Here is a 26,864-nt window from a genome sequence, read left to right on the forward strand (position 1 = left end):
GTATGTAGTCTCGGTTTCACCCCCCCTGAGGGGAGGGTTTCTTCCCTCTTGGCCCACCGCCCCAGAGTCTGCCCCTGGGGCTGGAGCGGGCGCTCGGAAGCGGGAGAGTGCCCAGCTGCAAGGCAGGGAGGCCAGGGAGGGTCGGTACCGAGTGCCCCGGGCTGGGGGAATGTTGCAGACCTTTGGCCAGGCGGTGCTGGCTGGTTGTATTGCCAGGGCTGGGTCTGACCGGCTCTGGCTGCCTGCCTGGCACAATCCCTAAGGCACGGCTGGGAGAGAATGGATGGGTAACCTGGCTAGGTCCCTGCGAGGGGTGGGGATGCTGGTTCATTCTCGAAACCCTCCTCGAGTGCTGGGTGCGGGTGCCATGAAGCAGGTTGAACCCTAAAGATGTCTGACCCTGGTGAGAGCCTTTTCTCAGGGTATACAAACACTGTGGTTAAAACGCGCTGAAGGTGGGCCATCACCCAACAACTTGTGGGATCCAGAGCAGGGGCAAAACCGTGCTAAACCATGTGCCTTAGCACCACATCTACAAGCCTTCTGCACACCTCAAAGGATGGTGACTCAACCACCTCCCTGGGCAGACCATTCCAATGTGTGGTAACACTTCCAGTCAAGAAGTTTTTTCTAATAGGTAAGCTAAACCTCTCCTAGTGCAACTTGAGGTCATTTTCTCCCATCCTATTGCTTGTTACTAGGGACAAGAGACCAACCCCCACCTTGCTACAGCCTCTGAAATTGTATTATTCCGGTGTCTTTTTGTACCAGTGGGAATTAACTATATGGACGTGATTTGAATGCCCCAGTACATTGAAACTGAAAAGGGAAGGAAAGGATTCCCTTCACATTGGAAGGGACTAACTCTTGGACATATGTTGGAGAAGAGCCAGGGCACTCTGGGAGATGCCATACCCTGCCAGTCTGTGCCCTAAGAACATGAGAGCCCTCTCTCACCAAAGGTCCATCTTCCTAGGAATGTGTCTCAAAAACCAATGAAGCACCCAAATGCCCAACCAGTGTGATAGAGCAGAGGTTTGCTGCCTACTCAGTAGTAATTCAGAGGTTGCACTGGCATCATCATTCACCCAAAATCACAAAAAAGGTCTGGGATCAGGTGGAAATGTCTTCCATGCCCCAATTTTTCCATCCAAACTCAAAGCCGTCTCTCTTCCTTTCCTGCTCCTCCCTGGCCATGCTATGGTACACACTCCAGCTTTTGCACTTGCTAGGCACTGACTGTGGAGCAAGAAAATATTTTGCTGTAAATGTGTCTGGGAGAGAGCCATACAGTGCAGACTGTCAGGATGTTCCAGCCCCTTGCCGTGTCTCTCCTTCCAGCCTGTCGTAGATGCTTGGGGCACTAATGTTACTGCATTTCAGTGGCCAGACCTGCTCACAGGGCAGCAATTGGGGCTGCTTTCAGTGGCATCCCTGGGACTTACGTCAGCTGCCACTGCATCGTCACCCTTGTGCAGAGAACAAGCCGTGCTATTGAGGCCAGGCTGGTGACAGGCAGCAGGTCCTGCCGTCAGACTGGTACATCTCAACACAATGGCAAGGAGAATAAATGATTGTTTCATGCAAGCTGATGTGAATGAAGAAGAGAAAAAATATGCTAGTGGAGCAACATTTTTGCTTAATTTTGATAATACAGTTTCTACAGAGGGACATGAATTAGGCACCAACAGTTCTATTCTTAGCATTCATGAGAACTTGGAGACTGTTTGGGGGTTTCTAAATGCTGCAGACAAACTGGGCAAGGGAGAGATCCTCACCATGGGCAGGCCCTGGACTGGCCAGGGCAAAGGATTTGGACTGGAAAATATAAAGGATGGCTGTAGGCAGAGAGTGATCCAGAATTCAACCTTTCAGGCTCTGCTTCAATCCTCCCAGGAGTATCAGCTGGTTAAACTCACTGAGGACTTTTGCAAACTGAGTCTCAGGAGCAGGATTGCTGGATTTGAACAGCACTGATGTCCTCATTTCCCTAGCTGCAGCCAAGGTGGAGCAGGCAGCCAGACACCCTGTTCACTCACCCATCTTCCTCTGAGCATCCCAGGGGTCAGGAGAGTTATCTCATTCCTGCTGCATGTGGACATGCGGGGCTGGGCTCTCTTGAGGGCTCTTAGCTAAGCTTTTGCCATTTGCCTTGAGTACTTCATTATTCACTGGGGCAGGGACTGACGTACATTGCCCCAGCCAAGCACCCATGCCACTGGGGGGAGTGGGTTCACTCTTAGTATCTCCTATCAAATGGATAATTGACTGTCTGCTTCAGAGTGGAACAACAAAAGGCAGAGTGACGCATGTTTGGGGAAAATGCGTGGCATGGGGTGAAACCCTGGGCAAGTGGAGCTGGGATGTGGACCTGAGTGTGCTCTGCCACCAAAGTGCAGATGTGCTCAGAGAATGCCTCTCTCCCCAGCTGTGTTTCAGGTCTTCAGACAGATGTCCAAAACCCTCATTCACCCTCTGATCGCTGATACCTATGTGATTCAAAGCTGGTTCACACCACAGCACTGCTCCCGACATCCAGTCACCAGTTGCTATTCTTGGATCTTTCCTCCCACTTTTTAAGATGTCAAGCCTATGCCTCCCACCATGGTGTTTCTCTCTAATTCATGCACTGTGCTACCGGTCCAGGCCACTGGCTCCTATATGTTCAGTATAATTTGCTTTCACCCTGTATCAAAGGAGTTCTCTCTAACTACTAGTTCTCCCAGCTCCTGACCAGAGGCAACATTCATCCCAAATCCAGAGGTCTGTGTACCCTGTTGTTAAAAAACCCAAAGTGCTGGCAGGTATCCATGGTTGTCCTCACTGCTATAAAGTTTTTCTTGGGTTGAATTTGAAAATCCCTTGCTCCAGCTCAAGTTTTTCAGTTCCTAGTTATTTTTGCATCTACAAGCCTCTGGCTGTTGGTGAAGAAGCTGTTGTTTAGTCCTGGAACAGCTCCAAATCCTTCCACTGGATATATTAGTTATCCTAAATTCATAACCATTGCTGGGGTATTTTTAGCTGTGTGTAGCAGTCGTATAACAAGCCCTGCCACAAGGCAAGGGGACAGTCTGCAGGACTCTCCAAAGTCCCTCACAGCCCCAGTCCATCTGAAGGTCCAGGCTCAGTCATGCAGAGGTGACCACAAAAGCCCACCTGGGGAGCCAGCTGGGACTGTGACTGAGCATCTCATGCTGTCCCCATGTGATACATGCCCAGGCTGTGGCTGAGCATGCAGACAGGCACGGCTTGTGTTCTTTCACAGGAGAGCAGCCAGCTCTGCCCAGACTCAGTGGTGCATTCAAATCCTGAGCCCTCTGGGAGGTGGGGAGGTGCCTGCCACCCTTGCTCCCACTGCGGGACACTGACTGATACAGAAACATGCCACAAAAGCTGGTGGGAGTGACAGCGAGAGCAGAGGAGTCCTTTGCTCCAGATTAGGGTGCTGCCTTGCACTATGAACATGATACTGTGCTGTCTACCAGCTGGCTTAATCCTCCAAGTGCCCCCTCATCCATACCCAATCCCTTTGGAGACTCTGGAAGCAGCCTCCCCTTTTTATAAAAGTAGGGATCAGTACTCGGCTCCCTCCCAGCCCACACATTTTGCCAAGTGCTCAGTGGTCTGGGTTTAATAAGCTGCAGCTCTGCTCCAGAGATGGAAACTGGAGGTGGATGTTGCAGTGGTGCAGGGCCACAGTGCAACCATGGGGAGAGTCAGCAAGAGCTTCTGGGCTGTTCCTCTCCCTCCTTGCCCATGTTTCTGCAATGGCATGGCTGAGATCAGAAAATGCACTGTGCCACAGCTGTGCCTGCTTCTGGAGGAAGGTGTGCCTTGGCCTCACCCTTTTTTGACCTAACTCCACATGGGCTTGAGAAATGCCACCTGAATATGAAATATGAACAAAAACCTTCAGGAGACCCCCAGATTTATGGGCTGGAAGCCAGGGATTAGCAAAACAGCCCAATTCCCAGAGGGGACTAAACCCCTGTGTTTCAGCAGCTGGGCCTTGCCCTCAGTGTTTGTAAAATAACAGTTTTCCAGGAGCTGATGGTGTTCACCCTCAGATACCTATTCCATTTCTTCCCCATGCCCACAGCCCTGCTCTGCAAGATGCCCTGAATGCTCTTAAGGAGCACCAGCTGGGAAGTCATGGGCTTGGAGACAGGGGTGCCCCATGGGATGTTCACACAGCACCCAAAATCCTCTGTCATTCCCCAGTGAGGTGCTCACCACCATGCTAACAATCTTCAAGCACCTAGCACCCACTTAGCCAAGGAGATGCACCCACTCAGCCTGCCTTTTTCCTGGTGGAAAAAATGCAGTTTCAGTGCTGCTGAAGATGGGCATCATGTTCCTCTAGGACAGAACCACCCCTGAGTCAAGGATGAATTTCAGTAGAAGCCAGGTTCCTCAGATGGCTCCAAACCTGGGGATTTCTCATAGGCCTGGCTGAATGCCAGGTGCCCACCAAAGCCACTCACTCCATCACTCTCCTGCTCAGCTGGACAGAGAAGAGAAATGGAGATAAAGACAGGGAGAGATCATTCAGCACTTACTAGCATGGATAAAACAGACTTGACTTGGGGAACTTAGTTTAATTTATTTGCAATAAAATCAGAGTAGGATAATGAGATATTAAAACCAAATCTTAAAGCATCTCTCCCCACCCCTCTCTTCTTCCCAGCCTCAGCTTCACTTCTGATTTCTCTTTGCTCTCTCTGTCAAGCAGTGCAGGGACATGATGAATGGAGGTTGCCGTCACTTACCTAACATGAGTTCTCCCCATAGGCTGCAGTTCTCCAGGAACCATTCCAGCATAGGTCCTTTCCACAGGGTGCAATCCTTCAGGAACAGGCTGCTCCAACAAGGATCCCCCTCAGGGTCACAAGTCCTGCCAGAAAACTTGCTCCAGGGTGGGCTCCTCTCCCTGTAGGGTCGCAGGTCCTGCCAGGAATCAGCTTCAGCACAGGCTTCCCATGGGGTCACAGCCTCCTTTGGGCATCCACCTGCTCTGGCATGGGGTTCTCCATGCTGCAGCCATTTGCTCCACCACAGACTTCCATGGAGACTGCAGGGGGACAGCCTGCCTCACCATGGGCTGCAGGGAAATCTCTGCTCTAGCACCTGGAGTACCTACCTCCTCCCTGTATTTTTTTCACCAACCTTGTTGTCTGCAGTTATTTCTCTCACATATTCTCTCTTTTTCCTCTGACTACAGTTGTTCATGTGTTCCGTCCCCCCCTCCTTTCTCATTAAATGTTATCACTGAGGTGCTGCCACCATCTGCTGATGGGCTTAGCCTTGACTAGCAGCAAGTCCATGTTGGAGCCAGCTGGGATTGGCTCTATCGGACATGGGGTATGTTTCTGGCATCTTCTGTCAGAAACCACCACCTACTCTCCACTACAAAAACCTTGCCATGAAAACCCAATACAAGCTGGAGGAAAGTGCTGATACAGCACACATGAACTTCAGAGGTGAGGCCATGGTAATTAGTAGTAATGTCCTGAGACTTGCAAACAAAATTTGGGACAAGGACCTTCCCTCTGAGACAGTTACATAGGGGGATAATCACTCCTGGCCATCTGGGATGCCATGCAGGACTTGGAAATATCCATATTCATCCAAATTCAGAGGAGTGCCTATGTCAGGAGTGGAGCAGTTAGACCCTGAGGACAGGATGGATTTCAGCAGTCCTAAGGGCAAGATGTGTACCTAGAGAGATGAGAAAGCTCAGGGGAATCCCTGCACAGGAAGGGACTGGGGAACAGAAAGACCTGAGTATGCTTGGCTAGGAGTGCTCATGGCACAAGAGAGAAACCTGCAGAGCCAGAAAGTCCTCCAGATTCCTGAAGGCATTTTCCTGGACTTACCCAGTGGGAGCCCTGTTATGGCCAGAAGGGGAGAAGAATGGATGCAGCAATAACATGATGTTCTTGATGAGGCCATTGGTCAGTGTGGGATGGTGGCTGCAGTTCTAGTTGTTTCTGTCCAAAGAAGGAAGTGAATCCCTCCAGGAGCAGCTGCTGGGTAGGGTCCAAGGGCCACTGGGGAATGGAGACCCTTGTGCACAGGGGGAATGTAGGCACAGAGCCCCTAAACCAGCCACAATAGTGAGCACGTTAGTGAAAAAAATTTCACAGAGCAAGTGTCCCCAGTGGAGCAGTCATCAGCTGCATGATCCAGACACTGCTGGTCAGCCCTGACTAAGTGGTAGTCCACCTAGTCATGAGGAGCACATCTGTATTTTAGGTAATTCTTTCCCTCTCCTTTCCAGCCACTCCAGCCTGCAGAAATAGCAACCAGAAGCCACAAGTTCAATGACTTTGTCTTTGGGTCCACTGATGATCAAACTATTACAGAGTTAGATGGCATTGAGGAGGAGCTTGGAGTTAAATTAGCTGATGAAGGTTTTGAGAATGCAACCTCTTTCTTTCCTTCCAGCTACTTGCCACGTAGTCCCCTGGCCTCATCAAGAATAACGTGTTCTTGTGGAATCCTTTCTTCTTCCCTCTTGGCCATAACAGAATTCTCACTGTGTAAGTCCATCTGAAATCTGGTGGAAGATTGCTCTGGGCTATTTCAAGTCATGATGACATGCACTTTGCAATGGGGCATGTGGTTCGTCAGTTCCTTCATTCATCTTTGGAGATGATTTGAGCAGAGCTTACACATGTTCTGCCAAAGAATTTATTTAAACACACCTCCACAGAGGAAGGGTTGTGAAGCTACACCAACTCCCATGGCTCAGCCAACAGTGAGTGAGCATTAACCAGTTGATTTTGGACTCCTGGTCACATCTTCTGGGAATAAGGATTAACAACAAAGAGATGTGCTAACCAGTAACTTCAGCTTCTCAGTTTCATGCCTGACCAGCCCCACCCTGCAAGCAGCTCGCACTCTTCAAGGCACTCAGGAGCCCCTGATTAATCACTCTGTGTGTGTGTGCATGTCTATGTTACTGGTACTTGGAAAATATTTCACATTGTACTCCTTATTTTCTTAGAATCACAGAGTGGTTTGGATTTGAAGGGACCTTAAGATCATCTAGTTCCAACCCTCCTGCCATGGGCAGGGAGACCTCCCACTAGACAAGGAGGTTGTTTGAAGACCCATCCAACCTGGCCTTGAATACTTCCAGGGATGAGGCACCCACAGCTTCTCTGGGCAACTTATTCCAGTGTCTCATCTCCTTCATAGTGAATAATTTCTTCCTAGTAGCTAATACAAATCTACACTCTTTCAGTTACTGAAACTGTTATCCTTGTCCTATCACTATGTGTCCTTGTGAAAACTCCCTCTACAGCTTTCTTGTAGGCCCCCCTCCAGGCTTTTCTCCCAGAACCCTTTTTCCCATGGTTTCAGTTCAGAATAATCCTCGTTTGGAGAAAAGCAGATACAGGTAAATGACTGAGGGATGTACTAGGCAAGTTAAGCCCCATCTATCCAGGATGGCTCAAGATACCAGAGCTGTGCACCTTCACCTGCACCAGAAGTTATTGTTCCCTCTGCCACGATGTCAGGGAAGGACATGCACCATTGTCCCAGATGCTTCTGGTCTCAGTCCTGCACATGCCATGGTGCACTTTGCTGCACACCAAAGCTGGTGCTGTTTGGGAGCTTCCACACAGCCATGCCAGGCACTGGAGAGCTGCAGGGCTGTAGGACCAGCTCTCTGTAGTCTCAACATCAGCTTGAGGTCACTGGTAGACTGAGCATAGTTGGATCCAACGACTAAAGCTGAACACTGAGATGCTGTGGAATGCTGTATCATTGTACCAGAGCAGGGTTGCAACAGGAAGAGCCAGCCTAAGGGCAAAACCAGGAACACAAGCTAATTCGGGAACACAATGGTTATGCTAATCAAAACACCTTCCATACAAGAAGGGAAGGAAATTACTTAATCCTTCACCATACTACTGTGGTGTCCCAATGCTGATTCTGCAGGAACAGGGCCTTATACAGCTTGGAAGAAAGTGCATTCCCATCTGGGCAAGGAGAAAAACATAGAGAGGACTTTCCTCCAGACTCTTCATCCACAATGGATGCAGGACAGTTCCCCTCTTCCAATCTCCACATTGGCTTTAGGTCCAGATAATTTTATGCATCTCTTCAAAGGCTGTCTGGACACAAACTCCAGGATCTGGAGCTTAACAAGAAACTTCTTCAGGACTTACAAAAGCTGACCAGATGGGTTGCAAGGTTTCAGGGATGTGCAGCTTTCCTTGCTTCTCCACCAACTGATTGTGATGGGGCAACATCAAGGGAAGCTGTAGCATCAAGGGAACTCCTCCCCCTTCCCATGTATAACCTTAGCAAGGCTCATGATTGTTGCCTGACTCAACATCTGGAAATTGTAATCCAACTTAAAACAGCCCAGGATGGACTTCCAGTAACAAATAGAGCTCCCAGCTTTGAGAAATCCCAGGGAATGGCCCCAGATGGAGAATTCAAGTTATTTGGGGTATGCCAGTGCTACAGAGCACAAGGGGACACAAGTGCACCAGAAGAATTAAATAAAAATTCAAAAAGTACATCAGTCTTAAAAGAAACATGCTTCTTTTGGGGACAGGCTTCTATGGTTGAAGCTCTCTTGTGTTCAAAAGCTTCTTCTAGGTAGTGCCACCACACCTCAGACACGAAACTTGTGCAACACCTCTACTCCCCTGACTGAAGCACCCTTTGGGGAAAGCAGAGGCATTTGGTCTCTGCGGGTACATTTTGCCTGATGCACCCTGAATAAAGCACAGGGGTAGGAAGAAACAGTCCATCTGTTTCTCATCTGTGCAAATGAGAGTGTGTCAACTCTCATATTGAGTGTGGATGGCAACATCGGTTGGGGAGAGTCAGAAGGATGACTTTCTAGCTGGGAACACCAGGAAAATGCAGATATGAACACTCTGTAGGCACAGACATGCTGTAGTAAAGATGAAACTAGGCTTACCTCATCCATACATCTACTTCCCACTAGCAGTTAATCTCCAAACAATCTAGTAAGGCCATAAGCCTCAAAGATACTGATGCCAACAGCAGAGGTACCCAGAGTCCACAAGTGTTTTAGCTGGGTGAAAGCTACAACAAGCATCCTAAGGGGGCTGAACACCACATGGGAAGAGCAGAAGGTATGTCCCAGTTTCTCGCCCAGCAAAAGCTGAACAGCAAAGCTGGAGGGTCACAAGACACTTGTATTCTTTAAGACCAAAGGGAATGTGAAGCTCAAAGCATGGCAGCTCTCTGGGCAGGTTTTGCTAGGAGCTACCAGAGCCAGGAAGGGAAAGCAAAGACCTGAACGGATTTCTTTTGCTCCATGCTGCAATCAAAACTCTAGGCAGAGATAATGCCTTCCACCTGGACACTCATCCCTGGACAGATAATTTGTTTTCATGCATTAATTTATAACTGCTATGTTGCCCTGGCACACAGCAATTATCAGTCATAAGTCTCTGCCATTGTGGGTCTGCCTGGTGATGAGAAGCAGGAAAAGCAAACAACGTCTTTCTAAAGTCATCCTCCTGAGCTGCTTGTTGGCACTGGAGCACACCACCACAGAGAAAAAAAAACTCCCTGGGTTTTTGGTTTTTTTTTGTCACATCTTCATGGAGTTACTACTAATGGTAGTTTCCAGTATGTCCCACTGTGAAGCACTTTGGATAGAAAATCAGTACCATCAACCTCACTTTTCAGGAGGAAAAAGTGTCAGAGGGAGAATGCAGCTTCACTTAGGTTTCTCCTAGGTGGAGGTATCTCCCAGGTACTAGCAGAATGTGCCAGCTCCCCAGTGAACATGCCATCATCCCACCATTCATGTCTGTCAAAAAGCAGTGGTTCCTTCCAAAAAGGCACATTCTGTGCTCATACAAAAAAATGCACCCTACAAGTGGTATACTTTTCCTGGAGAAGGAAAACTCCTGTTTTGAATATTAAATTCTCTTCTCCTCTCCTCCCTTCTAAATTTAAAGTGGCTTTAACTTGACATTTTTTGTCCCTTTGATTTTCTCCTGTTCCAATGTTTCTCCAGCCCACAGACATCAAAGGGATGCCAGTGGAGTGCAGACCTGATCTGTGAGACAGCAGTGGAGGGGAAGAAGGGAAGTCAGAGGGTGTCTGCGATGGAGGAAAGAGCAGGGGAAGCAGGTGCTCAAGACCCTCTCCTTCATTACAGGACACAAGTGCTCCATCATCTCCCACAATAAGAAAGATCCCTCTTGGTCCAGGGCAGCCTGAGCAGGACAGGCAAATGTGCAGATGCACTGTGGGTGCAACTGTCAGGTTATACCTGAGGCTGGGTGTCTCTGGGAGAGATACTCTGTGGGACTCAACCACCCTTTCTGCCCTTGCCATCCCTCAGTTCTGCTTGAGAATTTAGAAACCTTCAGCCTCTGAGCTCAACGCCACCTTGAGCTTCCACACCTCTGCTTCTGTGCACTAGCAAAAAGCAGACAATCCCTTCACTTGCATTTTGTTAAATCTTTTTATTTCCACATCACTTGAAGCCCCCCTCCTCTCTACATACTTCTGAGAATGAACTTCTTTTGCTGGGCACAAGCATCCAAACCGTACCCCCTACTGGAAGTGTGGTTTTGCAAAGGGTTGGCAGCATCCTCTCCATCTCTGCTGGAAAAACCTTGCTTTGGACACCCTGGGCCCTGCCACATCAGCACTGAAATTTATCAGAAGGTCTCAAAACCAGGCACACCTTGGGATGGTTATTTACCCAGGAAAGCTGAAGTGGTGTAAAGCAAGTACTCTGAATATATGGGCTCTGTAGCAGGACCAGTGAACCAGATACTAAGGAGAAAAGGGAGAAAAAGAAAGTAAAAAAGAGAAAATAAAATTATATATATATATAAATAGTTTTTGAGCAGCTTTCCTTCCAAAAAATGCAGCAGGAAACCTCAGGCTTGTGGAGAGGTTAAATCTGTGTGTGTCATGTGAGACTAAATAATGCCAAGGTAAATCCTAACTGAGTTACTTTTCTTAGGGCAGAGCCATGTACCTGCACACTGCAGTCTGAGAACACACTGTGCTTGCTGCCTGTAAAAAACACTTTGTACTCATAAGTCTCTCAGCAGAGCAGGGATTTTTATATTAGCAAATTGAAAAAAAAAGACCTCTGTGAGTAAGTATATGGTTACAGCCAGGTGCTAGGCTGACATTTCAGCCGGGTAAGGGGTTTAAACCAATGCACAAGTCAGCAAACCCAGACTGCTGCAGCAACACAGTGTGATGTCTGACGCTGGGATGCCAAAACACCAGGAGTCTGTAGCTTGGGGAAGTTTTCAGGTCTGCTGGAGGTACAGGTCTGGCAGCTGTAGGAAAAATTCAAAGTCCTATTTCAGGTTTACCAGCAGTATCTCACTGTCCCCACACTCCAAGACAAGAGACTGGTACTGAATTAATGTACCAGTCCTGTGCTAGTGGTGCTGAACTCTGGCAGGGGAAAGACACCCCAAAACCGTAAAATACCCTGCTGGGCTTTACCCTGTGTCTCCAAGGGGAGCCCTGAGGCTGCTTGTGAAACATCTTCCCTGGATGCATCGTTTCTCATCTCCTGCTTTTTGCCTGGCTCACCTCCTCACATTTTGAGTTCCCCAGTTACTACCTAACACACCAGTAACTTCAACCTGGCCTGACACCTTGGAGCTGTAGCCTTGTCCATCAGGCATGCTGAAACAAAAACCCCTCAGGAGGGGGAGGCGCGTCCCCAGCCACCTGCTCTGAGGTTCTGCTCTCCCGGTAAGCGCATCAGCGCCGTCACCTGAAGTTGGCTCTGGAAGAGGAGTTTTGGCCACCGATCATGTTGGCAAAGGGCAGAGTTTCTCAGTATTTGACAAGGGCCGTAAAAATACAGCCGGAGCCAAAGGAGATTGAATCGGAGAAAGCTGGGGAATAAGGTCACAGTGACACTGGTCATTTTGAAGCGCCCTGACACAGCAGAGCTGTCCTGTGGACAATGGCCTCTGGGGAGCTGAGCTCTGCTCCTGTCCAGCCCGCAGGCACAGCCCGGATCGGTACCGCCCAGCAGAAGCGGTTCCCGTTTCTATTGCCAGGGGCGGTGACTCTCGTAAACTTAATTAATGTCTTCATACAACACAATTACCTGTGACAATCACTCACAGAGAAAAACATGTTGTAAACCCTGAGTGCTAAAACGTGACATAAATGCTAAGATTATTTAAAAACACAAGCAAAACCCAAACCACTAAATCCCTTCAAATAATGCATCTTGGGGTCTTTCTGACTCAGCAGAACATGCTTAAAACTTAACATATATTGAGGAGTCACCCCCTCAGACTTTTCCCCAGCCACCTGGGTTAGAAATGACTAAGCACACACTTTCTGAGAGCAGCTGTGATTCCTCATGTCCTCGTGGTGCTGGAAGAGCAGACTTCAAGCAGAACTTCCCAGAGGCAGCCATCCATGCTAGAACTGCAGGAGGTCCCAACAGCACAGCAGAAGAGGATGGGCCGTGCAGTGACCCAGACTAAAGCCAGCACATTCGCTGTGGAGAGCTGCAGTTTGTCCGTGGCACGATATATATTGCCAGCTGCACTTTGACTCTGTGTACTCAAGGAGAACTTTTCCCCTGAGAGTGACAATGTAAAGCTTGTCTGCATAGCTACCTCTGCTTCTTATTGTAGACTGTCTTGTCAACCTTTGAAATGCAGATCATCCCCCCCCCACACAACACCTTCTCCAGGATATAAATGTGTGCAAAAGGGCTGTCCCTCACATGGGAGTGCAGGTCCACTAGAAAGGCTCAGAAATACTCAAGGACAGGGGACTGGTTTAAAAGATCAGGTCTTTTCCACCTGCTTCACAAAATATAAGGGCCTTCTTAACCTCTCAATGAGAAACAAACAGGCATTTTCCTAAAAAAATCAGATTTTCACTAATCATAGAATCACAGAGTGGTTTGGGTTGGAAGGGACCTTAAAGAACATATGGTTCCAACCTCCAACTAAATATCTTAAAAAATTATAAAAGATACCTGTGAACCTGCCCTCATTCAAGTGAAAAAGCAAGTTACACACTTGTTTGCAAGTTGTAGATATTACTGAGGGCACTTAGTTTCAAAGAGCAGATCAAAGGCTTAGGGATTAAATGCACTTTGGCATCGATTTGGGCAGGATCATCAAAGCATTGCTCAACCATCAGCACCTGCTCTCCTGGATGAGAGGTTGGAGGTGACACAACCATCTGCCTCTCAGGAGATGCAGTGGGGTGGACTATCACCATCAACAATTCTCAATCATCTCATGGGGCTACAAGTAGGAGGACCTACAGATGATGCAGCAGCTCAGCCCTGCTCCACCCCAGCCTCTGCCGTCCAAACGACCCCCTCCCTTTGAGTTCCTCTGCTTTTAAATGTCAGGCCACATTGTTTTCAGAAGGTGCTAAATGCTTACAGCCAAGGCTTTTACTAGAAATTGTTAGTATTATGTCAGTACAAGGAAAAAGAGGGAAGGGTTTGTAGTATGGACTGTGCAAACCCAAATCCTTGTTGCTCCTAAAATGACTTTTCATCCTTATCTGATCAAAAAGCTGTCAGTCAAAGCAGACAACAACCAGGTCTCCATGCCTGTTGTTCTGCTGAAAAAACACAATCTCAAGCTGTATACACAAGGTCACAAGGGTGGCTGACCTCAGCCCCCCCATCTCTCAGCCCAAAAGGAAGGTTTGTGACTGCAAGGCTACTCTTCCTCCATGGTCACCTAGAAAAAAGACACAATCACCCCAAAAATTATCTGCATCACTTGCAGTAATTCAAATAAATCCTAGCTGAGCCAATAGGAATATTTGATTTATCAGTGCTGTTCATTAGTTGAGTGGATTGAGTAAGTCATATTCATTCATCCAGCCAGTTAAATGTTCTGCCCTACCCACATTACTGCTCAGGATCTAGGAGCTCTGGCGTCCCCATCTTTCCAGGAGAACTGTCACCCAGTTCACGTGGGAAGACACAAGGCTCATGCAGAGATCAAGGGTCAGTGATAGGTGCAGGCAGGGATTTGGAACAGGTAGGGCCAGGGGTGCTCTAACTTGTTCAGTTCCTGACTGTGACCAAGAGAATAAACAGGTAGTAAAGGCAGAGCAAACACATCTTCACACAGCCTGTGTGAAAGACTGAGGCTCAAAAAGGCTAAGGCTAAAAATAAAAATAAGAAAAAAAATACAAATAATGCCTCCTGACACTCCTGAATCTTCTTTAGCTGATCCAGATGGCTAGGAAGAGAAAAGCTTATAGTGGATCTTGTGATGTTCTAAGAGTTATCTGGGCCCAGATGGAGAAGGGGACACCCAGGGACGTGCATGGCCCATTCTGGGAGAGTAACACCACTTCTGTAACCAGTAGCTGCCAGGAACTTTTTGCAATCAAACGGTGAGTTAAAGAAAAAAGCACCGTGGCAGTAAATATACATAGCAAATTCAAACAGTGAATGAGTTCCAGGAAATTGAGATAACCCTATAGGCACAAAGATCCTGTAGTCAAAGCCCGCCAAAGTCAGTGGAAAAGAAAATCATGTTAGCTTTTAGCAGGCTTTGGATGAAGCCCAAGGGAAGTCAAATAAGCAATCCAGTCCCAATGACTCTAATTCTTCCCTATGAAATAGCCACCCAAATCTCACACACCACCTCTGGCAGCTCTTTCTTTGCAGCTTGGCCCCCACACAGGTAGTTTCTACCAAGGGTTACCTATACATATATTTTTTTAATCACTAATTGCTGCTGAGTCTTGTTGTCCTGGCAGGTCTCTGATGTCTGTGGCTTGTCACGAGACTGAGCATTTGGCATTTCTCCTTGAGCCTCCTGTGGTTACAGGGATAGCTGAAGATTTTGAGAGGCAGCAAACTAAAACTGAGCAGCCCCAGAAGCAGTGAATTCCCACATAACCTCAGGGCACTTAAATCCAAAGTGTGGGATCCATGGGTCACCCATCAGGGACCAGCATCCCATGGCATGGAGAGGACATGGGACAGCAGCAGTCACTTGCCAGACAAGATGCACTCTCATCATGCTGTACCCATCTGGTGTATTTAAACCCCAGAGGTGTCTGTGAGAGGCAGCAAATGTCAGCTTTTTTGTAGACTTAACCAAACTCTGGTGACATGTTCTGTCAAACAACTTTGCCTCATACTTGCTGGGAAGAGCACTGCATGAAAGCTGCCACCATCCAGAGGTCCACAACCCAGAAGGCAAAGGAAAAGACATCTCCCATCTTCCATTTAACCAATCTGCCAGTTTTTAAACCCTGAGTCAACCATGTTGAACACCAACAGTTGATGATGGTGAATAATCTCATGTCATCCACCTTCCAAGACAAAAATGGGGCTGTTGAGTCAGATCCTGAGATGAGGTAGAAGCTCAGTACTCCATCCACATCTGCAGAGCTGTTCCCATCACCATGTTGGATCTGGCCCTCTCTGCCTGTGGATCCACTCCAGCTTCTGACATCTCAAAATGCTGCATCTCTCATCTGTCCTCACCTGTTGCTAGCAGGCAGATAGCAGCTCTTCCAAATAGGAGCTGCCCATCTTTACGGAAAATCTTACTGTCAGATTTTCCATCTCCACATGACAAATGAGGTCCTACTGATGGCTTAACCACCCCCTGTGATCCACCTGCAAAGCATGAATTTGATTTTGTCAGTAGAAACTCTTCTTTTGAGAGTTTCATGGATCCAACCCATATTGCCCACAATTTTCTCTGCTGAACCTGATCACTGCTGGCACACTTAGCCTGCATGCACTGTGCATGGTGCAGAAACACCTCTGCTGGAGCTATTAGCTCTATGCATAGTGGAATTATTCAAAAGTGTGGGAATGACTTACAAACCTTCATCCTCCCAGGAATCCAGTTGATAACCACAGCAATCTCTGCTACTGCACAACAATCTCAGCTACTGCCCACTGGTAAGGACAGTGTGAGTTGTGCTGTGCTCTCCTTCCATAGACTCAGGCAATGCTGGCTGGATGCTCAGACCTCACAGAGATTCATAACCTATGGCAGATCTCTGAGATGCTCATCATAAAGCCATTGGGGTTTTCTTTTTTCTCCCTTCTCTTCACAAAGCCCTTCATTTGTTTCAAACACAAAATCCAAAGAGAGAAAGTAAAATCTCCCTTTTAAATAGGACAGCCTCTGTTTTCACAAGGGGTGAGCAATTTGGTATCTCTGACTGTTTGGAGGGTCTGATGCAATAACTTGGTCAAGCAAGATCCTTGTTTCAGCTGCTCAGCAGCTGGTAGACGTGGCCTGAGCACTTTGCTTTTAAAGTAAAATGTGATTATTTTTTTTAAATTGCCCCCTTTACTCGTGAGTGTCTGGGTAAGAAAGAAATAACTGTTACACAGTGTCTGCTCCAGAGAACACTGACCGCAACAGCAAATTGCTCCTGCCTTTAGCAGGCTTTGAATCAGATCCTAGAAATGCAGCCCAGCCCATCCACATCAGCAATACCACAGTCAGAAATGAGTTCAAGCATCCTAGAAATCCAGAGAGGTGGGGGAAAAAATCCCAAGGTGACATCTAAGAAAAGAAATGTGCTTCAAGTCAGCAGCTGTGTTTCAGATTGAAGGGGGATCACAGAAAGTGGGAGGGATCACTTGGCACCACTGCCTTGGAATTAAGAGGGAGAATCTATTAGAGAATAGAATGCCTTGTTAATACAAGCATAATCCCACTCCAGCTTAACCACTCATTTCTCCCTCAGGCTGGCAAGTTTTATTGACCCTTGGCTGTGAGGGCAAAGCTAAGCAGCAGTTCTCCAACAGAAAGATCCTTGTCAAAGAAAGAAGTGTCTTCCTAAGAATGATATGTTTATATGAGAAAATACAGGCATTTTATTTTTAAGCACTCCCTTCCCCCACTGAATCTATAACATGAAAATTAACTGGGGAAAAAAATAAGCCTGCTGGATTTTTTAATTACACTGTTTATCAAAGAGTGGCTTTCATGATGCTGGACAGGAAATCAAGTTGAGACTTTGGAAAACTTTTCCTGGAAAGAAGCTCCTTTTTTTTTAACATGGCTTTAGCATTCTTTCTTAAGTCCATAAACCTAAGCAAGAGCTGCATCTGCTTCTCATTCCCTCCTCTTTTAATGTTTTAACCCACTGAGCCCTTTCAAAGAGATTTTATAGAGGGTAAGAGCTTCTAAAGACAGCAAGCTCCCATGAGGTTTTTTGAGGACAGAAGAAAGCCAGAGAAGAGCTCCTACAAAGCCCTCTCTCCCCACCAGAGAGACTGGAGCACAAGCTGAACCATCAGAACCATCACCGGAGAAGCCACAGCAAGGCACAGATCTATAGACTCAGGGCACAACTGATGGACCCTTGCTGCAAGGGATGTGAGCCTGGAGGGTTCAGTGGATTATTCTCTGGAAGCAATAGTGAGGCAGCCGAGCTGCAAGGGTACTGGGTGCTGTAGGGCTGCTCAGCTTTGCCACCCACAAGGCTTGTGGCCAGTGTCTGCCTGCAGGAAAGGAAAAAAGGTCAGATGACACAGTCTGCTTCAAGGCAGAGATGTTTCAGGCTTTCTGTGCCTACCATCTGCTCCACAAAGGTCGTGTCTTTGGCGAATGAGGCAGGCAGAGGGTTGCACCGCATGTGTTTCTCACCTACTGTGCCAGTGGCAGCACAGATCCAGAGCTGATGCCAAAAATCAGCCATGTTCAGGATGGCTGCTGGTGGTTTAACACACCCCGCCAGTGTGACAGTGACTTCTGTGGACATCTCACAAGGGACGGAGCATACCCTGTTTTCTCTCTCCTGGAAGGGTTTCCTCTTAGGCCAAGCCTGTTTGCAACAGCATGAAGGTCTAGACTGGTAATGATGCAGACTTAGCACCTGACTCCAGAAGAACATCCCTTTGTTATGGTCTACCCCAGGTGCCACACAGCAGGTCATACAGCAGGTCAGAGGCACATGCCTCCCCGTCACAACAGAGCAAGTCTATTCCTGCTTGCCCACCTTTGCCCATCATAGAAACTATTATTTGGCTGGCAGCAGGGGAAGCCCCAGCAGATGTGCTGCCCTGGCTGGGGGTAGCCACTCTCAAATGCTAACATGGAGAGGATGTGGGTTACAGCTGTATCAAGGAGACATCTCCTGATGCAAACTCACATGCCTTTTTCCACAGGTTTTTTCCCTACTGCTCTTTACTTCCCACCAAATCAAAGGCAGCAGATCAGATCTTCCTTGGTCTGGCCAGGTCTGCTTTGCAGAAGACAGTAGTTACATGCATAAATTAAAACTCCCCTGTGCCATCCTTTACCCTAGCACCTCCCTCTTAGAGACAGCCTGAAAGGCACAGTACTCAGACTTTCTTCTTATTTGAGCTGAGTGACTCTGGGGTGACTCCTTTCTTCTTCTTTTACTGTATGCATATACTTTGCACAGTATGATCTTCTAGCAGTGTGATCATCAGTGTTACAGCTGATCTTCCTATTGACTTCTCCATCTACAAGTGGAGTTGGTGACTCTGCCAAGGAGGGTTGGGGCACGTGTGCCAGAGGGCCATCAGCATTACAGGGGTATCTCCCATCCTGCCCAGAGATAGAGATGGCCAGCTTGTGATAGAAGAAGGGCTGGAAGGATTAATTTCCCAAACTGTCCCTTGGGGATTTTGTCCAAGGCCTAGAGGCACAATGGTCAAAGCACAGAGCTAGGCTAACACCCTGGCCAAAGCAAAGCAACTTCTTCTGATGTTTAATGGAGGCAAATTAAGCCCCAGCTACAATGATGCAGACCTAGACAGAGAAAAGCAAGACACTCACCTAGAACTAAAGAAAATTATGCAAAAGAAATAGAGAGCCATCTCTACATTAAGGAATGGATGGGTATCTGTTCAGAGCAGCCACTTCCCAGGCTTGGTTCAGTATTCCCTAGTCAAAGACAGCTCTCAGTCAACACAAAGTGTCAGTAAGGCTGCTGTGAGCCTCTCATCTCAGCAGCAGCTCAGATCAGGTGCATGCCAGAACTTAACTCTTCTGAAGGCCAAGGTGCACTGAAGAAGGTGACTACAGCTGCTTGTCAGAAGAGGTGAGCATAGGATCTTGTCCAGCTTTTCAGACTCACATTTACCATTGTAACCAGCTGTAGATGCAGCTTAGATTATCAGCTTTTCAGCTTTGACTCTCCCTGTATCTGCATGGAAGAGTGTGGGGCTCCTTCTGTACAAAGATGAGGACTCGTGCAGAGCAGCCTCCACTGAGTGAAAGCTTCAGTACTCTGCAGCACATAACCCCAGTGAATGCAAATGTCTCCTGCAGAGACAGGCAGTGCTGTCAGCCACTGTCTCAAAAGTGTTTAAAAGGAAGAAACAATCATTGCACCAAAGCAACCTGACACTGGAAGGTTAAAGCAACCTATATCTTGGGAAGAGGGCAGCAAGGATTCGAGTCTCAAGCCTGGCTTCATCAGATCAGGCTTTTGAGTGTTTGCATTTATAAGCAAGAGCTGTAATCACCATGCTCTCAGCTCTGTAGCAGGCATGAACTCACCCTCACTAGTCAGAAATCCCATCCTTCATCAAACTGGATGCTACACTCCCAGGAAAAGTTTGGCTACCTGTTAAAGCGTCCGTATACTGGAGAAGTACTTCCTGCAGTCTGTGTACCTCCCCTTCCAGTGAGGGCTGCATGGCAGGTTGAACAGAAAAAGACAGGAACAACATGATGTGGTTTCCAAGTCTTGCCTTTTGAGTACATTTCTGCTTGAAGATTAAGGTTTCCAGCTCCTTAGAGCATTTCAGGGAGCTGTTGAAAGGCCTTGGGCCAGACCACTTCCAGTGACATTTCTGCCACTCTGTAAGCTGCTTCTGCTCCAACACTGGATTGCCAGAGGAAGACCTGGTCTGGTCTGTATTTTTTGTAGTTATTTCCACTTTCCCCAGAGCAATCTGAAATGTGGGGGGACTTCCACTATATACAAAATAATGTTTTTTTCCTTCATCTTTGGGCAGGTCAATGCCAAGGAGGAATCCTTTTAGAGAAAACTAGTGGTTTAGGTTTTGTCACATCTGTTCTGGTTGTTGTTAATGATATTGGATTAGCTGCTCTGCAGCCAGACCTGTAACAAGGAGGAGGTCCCATTGTGCCCATTACTGGTCACTGTCACACTGCGGGCAGACAAAGGCCCCTTCACATTCTGATCCTTGGAAAGCTGATACAAATCAAGGACCTGTCCTACAGCAGCTGGAAGCTGCTGTTAATAACCTCTGAAGAAGCAGTGGCTGTGTCCCCTCCAGCCCCAGCCAGGGAGGTTTGCTTCCTCTGGCAGCTGAATTGTAATGGCTGAAGCTTACAATCTTCAGGCAGAGCCCAGGCTTTGTTCACACCCCTGCTCCTTCCAACAGAGATGGGAGAGAGTTGAGTAAATAACACAAAATATGTCTCAGCATTAATATTCCGGGCAGAAGCCACAGGGGAGAAGTTTCATGTGCTTGAGACTGAGTTGTCACAGGAAGATACACTCATTTATTTTTCCAGCACAGATCTTGCGATCTCGACATCTCCTGGGGCTTTCCCAGCCAGTCTGGGAGATGTGCTTGCCAACGTGCATTAGCCAGCACATGCTCTTGGGTTCAGTGCAGGACAGCATGTCATTGGGATGTATTAGCAAGGGCCTGTCTCTCTGATGCTGCAGACTTTTGTGGCTCCCATGGATGTCATGGTACACAACAGCAGCCATGCCAGCTCCAGGAGCCTCTGCTGCAGTATTTTTGGTGCTGATTTTCCCAAGAGATCTCAGGGGCTCATGACAGAAGGACACCACCTCCTTCCTGCACGGGTGGCTTGGACGGGTCCCTGCCACCTCAGCCATGACAGACAGAGCAGGGCAGCTGTAATTGGGTGGCTTCGGGATGCAGGAGAGTGCAGTGACTCATGGGACCCGACTCTCATCCACATTTCCAGCCACAACAGCCAGCTGGAGAAGAGTTATTGCCTCTCCCTGAGTGATGTTAGCAGTGCTTTTGCTAGCAAACTTATCGAGCAGTCCTGTGCTGCCTGACTTCCTACAGTCGTGGGCAGCACACTTTTTCCCTGCCCCTGGCCACCTGCCCTAGCTCACCCTGCCCCTGACTTGGGGGACAGCCTGATCAGGGATCAGCCTGATCCAGCTTAAAAAAATAATCAATACCTGGGAGAGAGTAGAAGCAGGGATCACTTTCAGAGGCAAGACCATTCCCAGGTTAGGATGCTGTGGTGGTATTACTCTCATCCCACCTGCAGCAAAGGGAGAACTGTGGGGAGAGAGTCTGGGTTGAGGAGAGGGGAGGGGAAGGAATTTGGCAAAGCAGCTGAGCAATGCCCAGTGAGTGGACATGCATGTCCTACCCTGGCCATCAGCTTTGCACCCTGCCAGCCACTCTGGAGATTCCTGTTCCCTGGGGCTCCGCTTAAATCATGAGCTCACAATTTCCTATTGAAAAAAGAAATGCCACCCCACCAAAAAACCAACCAAACAAAAAAACACCAACAAAAACCAAGAGGGACACATAAAGCATGTCTCTGCCAACTAGACAAGAAGAGCTGGTGGTTACGGCAAACTCTGCCTGCTCCCTGGTGCTCTTTTTTTGTTTACTTTTCCATCACATGGAGACTTTTCGCTGGCACAGCCGTATTTTGAAAGGCTGACCTTAACAGCCTTTCCCAGCTTTCCTGATGGGGGAATGCCCAACTTGTCCCTGGCATCAGTGCATGTGGGGACCCCTATCTGTGTGGGGTCAGACTTGTACATCATCCTGACTTGTAGGTAGAAGTACTGAGCCAAACATCTCCTTAAACAACAAGTTCATTCTTAGCTTGGCATTCAGCTAACAAGCTGACAGAGAGACTATGATATTAGTCCTGGAAGTGAATCCCCACACTGTATGTCCTAAATGAAAATGGTTTCAGAGTTGAAAGAGACCAGCACTGACATGTGTATGTGGCAGAAGCCAACAGTGTATGGCTCAGGCTCAGCACACACCCCACTATGCTGGAGAACATATTCCTGCCACAGTCTGTCCATGTAGTTCAGCACATACTGCAAATCTCCAGCCAGGAGACTTGAGGAAAATGGCTACATGGCCATGAAGATACAAGATTTTTGGATGTGGTAGACACAAATCCATCTGACTGCTAACTTTGAGGCCAACCTGCATTACACTAACAGCACTGCCCAGAGGTTTTGGGGGGCATGAGACAGAAAGCAATATCCTAATTGATGGAGACAGGGAAGATGTCTCACTGGATCACTGAGATGGAGAGCAGCCCTGCTCCTCACAAATGCCACTTTCCAGCATCTCTGAGAGATCTGCATATTGACATGAATATCTTTAAAAGCAAAGGTTAAATATCCATCAAGCAGATGTTCAGAGTTTAAAACAAACAAAAAAACACATCCAGGGCCACACGAAAAAGAGTGTAACGTGCCACCAGAGATGTTTCTGCATAGCTCTGTCTCCAAAGGGATGGAAGTACAGATTAGAAGACACCACCTCTTCTGAGGATTTTTACCCACTTGAATAAAAGAGCATCATATTTGAATTAACATGTTGCAACCAGAATCAGCACCAATAATCTATTCTGCTGACATTACAAACACACACAGCAGAGACAGCAACCAAGCTTAAAGTAAAACCAGACATAGGCAATGAAAGCAATATTCAGGGAAATGGAGGTGAAGTGCTTCTGAGGGAATCTACTGGCATGGAGAGGTTTCCTGGGCCCAGACCAGACTCTGAGCTTCCTTGGGAGGATGCTTCCTGACCATGCCAGTTGTATGAAAACCATGATGCTAACCCAAGCTGTGGAGCACATTGGGGCCAGACATTTCTCCTATGCCAGTACATTGCACCCTCAGAGGCAGAGCCTACTGGAGTCAGGCTGGTGGCCAGGTAACACCATAGCACTCTGAGGACGGCAGCAGCATGCAGTGCAAAACACTGACTGGATGGAACTGAGTCCACTGTCTCCCCATGGGATGCATGATGATGCTTTGGTGGCACAGTCACATGTGGAAGAAATTTGGGTGAGCTTGGTGGCTGCAGGCACAGGTCCACAGGCCCTCTTGGTGAGTCTGAAGAACCATAGTCCCAAGGCTGCCGATTTGGAAAGTTTTCCAGGCAAGCACACTGCTGAAGGAAGAGAAGCAGAATGAAAATATTATGTTGCTTCATTATATGCCACAGGATAAAGGGACTCATCTCTCCCCATCATGACAGTTGCACTGACGAGCATCCTCACTCCAACATAGGGCTCATGTCTCGACAGGCATTTGAGTGTGAATTCACCCTTGTGCTTCTTTCTCCTGGCCTGGAAACCAGCCTTGGGCTTCCCCATGATGAGTGACCAAGAACAGGGGAAGATTTCTACTTGACATGCTTAATTCACACTGTCCCTATGATGGACCACCATGAGGCAAGAAGATGCAGAACTGATGTTTCAGCAGCCACTGCTGTGTCTCCAGAAGCTGATGCCATTTGACCTCCTCACAGTGACCACGTGTAAAATGGCCGGGGCAGGGGTCTGCCAAATTCCCAAATTCCCATTGCCAGAAAACACTGCAGTGCATTACTGCCCATTTCTAAAACTCGTTGCTATATTAAACCTAAGTCCTGAGGAAAAAATACACCCTCCAGGGTTCAGAAGGGTATCTATATGAAAACAGCACCTCAACAGCAGAGCACAAAACCAACTGACTTCTGGTCAACACTGCCGAAAGTCTTAACTACCAGAGATTTGTAGCACTGTCGCTGGCATTCTCATGAGGGACTGGCACACTGAGCAAGAGCCTTCAATTAATCACACAGCCAGCTCAAATCCTCCTCTCTGCCCATAGTCACTGTCAGCCCAGTTATAGCAGTTTGCCTTTCTGGAAAGAGGAAACAGGACTTGAAACAAGAATAAGATGCTGCTGGTAGCCGCAGCCATCACCAGCTGCTGAGTTTGTTCCCTTTCTGTGCTACAAAGGAACAAGCAAACCCAGAGTGGCCAAGAAGGATGTGACTGAGTTCAAATAAGCCTGAAAACAAGCAGGTTACCAAATCAGCAAGGCCGCCCAGCAAGACTGCTGGGGCACCCTGCCCAGGGGCCAAAGCAAGCTGGGTTGGGGCAGTGATTCAAAAGCTGGGAAGAAGAGACATCTAGCATAAGGGGAAGCTTCCTCAGACAAAAATATGAATGGGAAATAGTCCAGTTGGCAATGCTGCATTTAGCTAATGAAAAGCACAGCAATGATTCTGCCTAAATATCTATAAGCAGCAGGGAATATTGCCATAATCAGTGAGAACTGCAGGTGCCACTTGGAAAACACAAAAGGAAGCAGGCATATGCACATTGAGAATCAGGCAGCCTCTAAGAGAAGCCACTGATGAGAAAAGCCTTTCCTGTACCTTCCTGCTACCTGTGCATACTGAGTCCACATCCCTGGGATTTGAAAGTCTGAAGTTCAGCTTCAAAAAGCACAAAAATCTGTGCAATGGGAAGATACATTTCAGGACAAAGGATGCCTATTTACTAGTTGTGAATGAGAGGACCTTTACCATATCAGCTCTGTCCCACTTACCTCAAATTCTCCTACAGGGTCAAGCCTGCCCAAAAAGCATCATGAAAGAGTTTGTGCTTTGTTGTACACCACTGACAAAGAGGACTTTGGCCACCACATTGAATCAGTAAGGAGAATCTGATTTGCTTGGAGAAATGTTACCTGCAAGGAGCTCCTCTGTCCTGTCCTGCTCCCATGCTGAAATTCAAAGTGGCTGCCAGTATACCTACAGCCAAAATCACCCCATTGATGGGAAAGTCTGAAGGTCACAGATGCAAACAAATATTTGATGAGTTGATACAAGACAGCCTTGAACACTGCACCTCCAGAATCGAGGAGGACTCCTCTATGCCATGCCTGTGTGCAAATGCTCTTCAGCACACCACCCACGCTGTGTTTGAGCTGCCCCGCTGTGTGCACACCGCTTGCTTTGTTAATGTTTAGACTTTCCCTGAAAGGCCTGTCTGGGCTCAGCGAGCCGGAATCAGCGTGGCTGGAGACAGAGTGTTTACCTCAAACACTGCTATCATCTCTCTTTTGTGTAAGCAGAGGAGCTAGGGTCCTCCTAGGCTTCTCTACGTGACTTTCCTGCCCTAACCCACCTCCTCCTGGAATCATCTGAACTGCATCTCACCTGCTCTAGGAATGGCTGCCAGAAACCAGCCTAGCCATACTCCTTCCAACCCTCCTTCCCAAGTCTTTAAGGAATCTGAAGGGCAGTGAGGGTCAAATGCATCTTCTGACTAGTGCTCCCACAGTGGAGTAGGGGACCAGCTGAGTGACAGACTCAGGAACCAATCTCTGGGTGAAACCCCTTGTGCATATGGCAGTGGGACATGAGGTTGCTCATGGAATGACAGCCCTGCTTTGATGGATCTGCTCTGCTGATGCTTGTGTGACTATGTGGCTTTGTCCTCAGAATGGAGAAGACAGGGCTCACAGGAGCATGAGAGACTAGAGCAGACTCAGGCTTGTGCTTAAACTGATGTTGATGATAAACCATGGATATTGTCCCTGTAAAATCATGGGAGGTTTGTACAAGATGACAGAAAACATTGTTTTGACATGCTCGATAGTCTGTTAAGTATCTCAAACAGCCTCTCATCATACACAGTTCTCTGTCTCTTTCCATTTTCTCTTTGCCTCCTCCCTCTCTGTCTCCTTCTATGTTCTGTGGCATTTCTTCCCATCTAGCTCCAAGAAAAAACAGCAGCCTCGGATCCCGATGCAGGAAAATCATAACTTTGGGCGTAGACCTTTTGCTCCACCAGGACCTGTGAAACAGAGATGATTTTCCTCCCCCCTAGATTTGTTGTGGGAGGCCTGAAAATTGCATGGCACAGTGCTCTCACCTTGTGGAAAGATCTTATGACTTGAAAAAGCCTTTTACAGGAACCTGAGACTTGGTGGGTTGGAGTTTGTCTTGTTTCCAGACTCAGCAAACCTGTGTGGGCTACCTACCTGCATATGCCCCAAATGACTGCATGCTCTGCTGGGAGTTTTGTGGAAAGCTGGGAGAGAGAATTTTTAAGATTGTTGCCCCCACACACATAAATTTTCACACAGAAAAATAAGTCTGGCCATGCCACAGGCCTTCCAGTGACCCAAATTTCAAGTCCTGTTACAGTGTGGCAGGGGACGGTGAGACCCACCAGCTCTTCCAGCTCCCCACCCAGCACCTCAGCTCGTCCAGCTGCCATGAATTCCAGAATCTGCTTGCAGCTATCCTGAGGAAAGTCTGGTTTAAAAGGAATTAAGAGGATATTGAAGCATTTTTACAGGATTAGTTTAACTGAAATCTGTGCCATAGACAGTGATGAGCCTCAATGCTGCTCCTCAGGAAGAAGAACCTATAGGAGCAGCCTGCACACAAATCTCTCTTATCCAAAAATCAGTTATTTCCCTCAAATAATTTAGCAAAGGCAAGCTGCTTCACAGTGATGAGCTGGAACTCCCCTCCTTTCTCAAGCGCCCAGCTTTCATCACCCTGACTCTGTGTACCACCTAAATCAAGAGCCACAAGGCAGTATTTACCCTGTGATCAGCTGTGATCCCTCTTACTGCAGGAGACAGGCATTTATTCTCACTAAATCCCCTCAAACCCTCTTCAACATAGAGGGCAAAAGCAGTGAACTGCTCCATTAACCATTTTCTCCCCAGCCTCACCTCATCTTCCCAGCCCACATGGTTTGCAACAGGTTTTGTTTGAATTCCGTAGCTACTTGGCTTTTTTTTTTTTAATGCCTTTTTTAATTTTTTTTTTTTCATTTTTTTAATGCCAAGGCCCAATTACAGCCATGGGCCTTGGCAAAGCAGGCTTGACTCTCAG

At 47.7% G+C, this 26,864-nt stretch overlaps 1 long non-coding RNA gene across 1 annotated transcript in view; it reads left to right on the forward strand.

Moving 5' to 3' along the window:
• The first annotated feature begins 59 nt into the window (after positions 1-59).
• The window catches only part of LOC115598110, a 31,522-nt gene continuing 4,717 nt past the window's right edge, over positions 60-26,864 (forward strand). Inside the window, exon 1 of the long non-coding RNA XR_003987390.1 lies at positions 60-637. This is a non-coding gene — a long non-coding RNA (uncharacterized LOC115598110). The remainder of the gene's footprint in view (positions 638-26,864) is intronic.

The sequence above is a fragment of the Calypte anna genome, chromosome 3 (assembly GCF_003957555.1).
Source record: "Calypte anna isolate BGI_N300 chromosome 3, bCalAnn1_v1.p, whole genome shotgun sequence".
Classification (NCBI taxonomy): domain Eukaryota; kingdom Metazoa; phylum Chordata; class Aves; order Apodiformes; family Trochilidae; genus Calypte; species Calypte anna.